The following is a 2859-nucleotide window of genomic DNA, read 5'->3' as shown; positions in this document are numbered from 1 at the left end:
TCTGAGAGACGCTGGATTCAGACCTTTATACCTGGAGCTCTGGCATGCTCTCCACTGTATGTCTTTGCAAAATGGTTTCCCTCATTTATTTCAGTGACATAAAGACTGCATCACTTGTCAGCAACAGACTCTAAAGTCAGCCCTCATTTTCTGTCAGATTTTTATGACTGTTGGCATTGTAAAATTCTTTTCTTTACAACAATCACTTTGCATTGTCTTATGGCACACTGGTTTCGTTAGCCATTTTGAATAAACCAGTGGAAAGGCAAGATATATATATTTTTAAAAGAAATAACTTATAAGCATTGAAACTAATGAGCACATGAGTTACTCCATCATCCGTGTGGTGGAGGAACACTTTACATGCATGTGAAAGACTCAGTGTGTGGATATTGAAGTCCAGGGGGATTCCATTGATTTGTTTTCAACATTACCCTCAGCTTCATGTGGTAAGGAAGTAAGGCCTCATTTTCTTTCCTCCATCAAAGCTTCTAGTGGGGTTGCAGTTTTGTAGATATCACCTGGGAAGCTTCAGCAACCCTCTCTGTGCTAAGTGAAGAGAGTTAGGCCATGACAGACTAACAACGCAAAAATGGCTCTCGGGCATCTCAAGTAACATATAAAGCCCCCTTCATTCTGCACAATGTAGATCAGCAGTGAGACCCATTGAGCTGAGAGGGGCTTACTTCTGCATGCATGTGCAGCCCCTATTCATCTATATCTATCTAAATATAAAATAATTGAGATAGTTAACACTTAAATCATAAACTTTGTCACAACTCATATCAAGTTGGTATTGGTCAACTCATCATATTAATACTTTTGTCACTAATGGCTTTCCATATATTCAGGAAAAAAATGTGTTCTGGGATATATAGATTAGATTAGATGACACTCATGGTGCTTCACAATGAATTACGGGGGAGGCTGAGATTTGAATTTAGTATATCAGAATGGGAAGATAGTGTATGTTTGCAATCTATTTCTCCAAACTGCAACAAGATTAAGATTACAATTTTTATGAAATATTGATGCCATTGCTGAGACACTTTTGGACAATTCAGAGTTAAAAATGAGCATGTTATTTGCATTAAAAAACATCTGTATACATCTCGAAGTGACAGGTGTGCTTATGCACTGCAGAAATGTGCCTCTGAGTGACAGGAGCCTTGAAACGTTGTTTATGTGTTTAGCTCCCAGTATCAAGGACATGATTTAGTAGGAAGCTCTCATGTTAACACCATTAATAGCATCTTCACCAACATTTATAATCCCATCCTAAAGAGGATCATTTCCTTCTTTTTTTGAAGTGAGAGCAAGGTTCCCTTAGCCTTAGCGCATGACTTTCTGCTCATGCTATTGAAAGTTAAAAGGTATCTGGTTAAAACAGTCATTCCCAAGTTAAAGAAACAGATTAATTGATGAGAAGTTCTGCATTGAAAACATGAAGGAGTATACTTTTTCTTTGTTTCTTTCCTATGGTAGTTGTTGTCATTGTCGCAAAATCCTGCTTGCATTTTTCTATTATTAAAATGAATGTCAACACACAGAAAGGTATGTTCACGCTGTCACATCGCATCTGAACTTTGTTTTGCAGGGAGAAGCCTTCGGTGATTTGATCACCTGTCAGAAGTGTCTCTGTGAAATGTCTTGTAGAGCCTTCAGTTCTTTTTCCGTTACCATCTGTGAAGCAAAAGAACAAAGCCCCCCTTGCCAACAAAGTATGCCGGAATAGAAGAATTCAACAGACATTCAGGTGGGGGCTTTGCTGTCCATGTGGAAATCTTCTGCTATCAATGCTGCCCCCCTCCCCATACAGCCATTATCATTACTTGTAAAACTGTGATTATACAGCCAATATGTCTGAATTAAACACAGCTTTCCAATGTTTTCCCATATTTATCCTCCCCCGCTTCCTTTTCATAGATGGATAACAGTCTGGATCTCTCTACAACACCAGCCTCCCTGTTGTTGTAGAGAGATATTTTAAACCAAACCATATGATGACATCTTCTAACCTGCCTTTCAGCACATGCATGGTCAATATAGGCACAACAATGTTCTGAAGTGTTATGTTACTTAGGTATCTTCTTGCCAGGCCCCAGGAGGTCCTCTCAGATGCAGAGGGTAGTGCCAGTCCCAGCTGAGACTCAAACTGGAGACTTCCTGATGCCCATGGTGGCAACTCACCTGAAGACAGAGAATCGAGGGGAAAGGAGCAGTATGGTTTCACTCCCCCTCTGCCTCCAATCTACATTATGAATGATTTCGGGTCAGCATAGGGCTTTGCCTTTGAAACAGATGATTGTCTTGCTTCTGTGCTTCCTTAGTCACATACCAGAAGCTACCACTGCCTGGCCGCCGGTGTGATCTTCTTCTGCCTCACTGACTTCAGCTTGCCTCTCTCCATTTGCCCCCATCATGCAGTTCCGCAGCCCTGACATCCTCATGTATGCGTTGAGTGTATCTGTAGGGGAAGCTACGTTTGATTGTGTGTGTGATTATGCTATGTGTTTTGGGAGTTTTGTATTGTAAAACGCCCCGTGATCTTCGTATGAAGAGCATTATAGAAATTTAACAACAACAACAGCATGAATAGTGATATGTGTGCATAGATTCCCCCCCCCCCTTTCCATGTCCATGTGCGGATGGGGCTAGTTGGAGTGTGTGATGTTCGGGCAGGGGCAGGAGGTGTGGCTTTACCTCCCATTCAATGTGTAGATTCCCTTTAACCTGTGTCAGGCACATGGAGGACTAACAGGTGCATAAAAAGACAGAATAGCATTTTCTGGGTGATAGAATACTGCTGTTTGCATAATGATGAGGGCACTTTGCTGTGATATGTGCTTCTCTTAGCAA

This window comes from Podarcis filfolensis, assembly GCF_964270895.1.
Source record: "Podarcis filfolensis genome assembly, chromosome: 4".
In the NCBI taxonomy this organism is placed as follows: Eukaryota; Metazoa; Chordata; class Lepidosauria; order Squamata; family Lacertidae; genus Podarcis; species Podarcis filfolensis.
Note: the sequence above shows the minus strand (reverse complement) of the source record.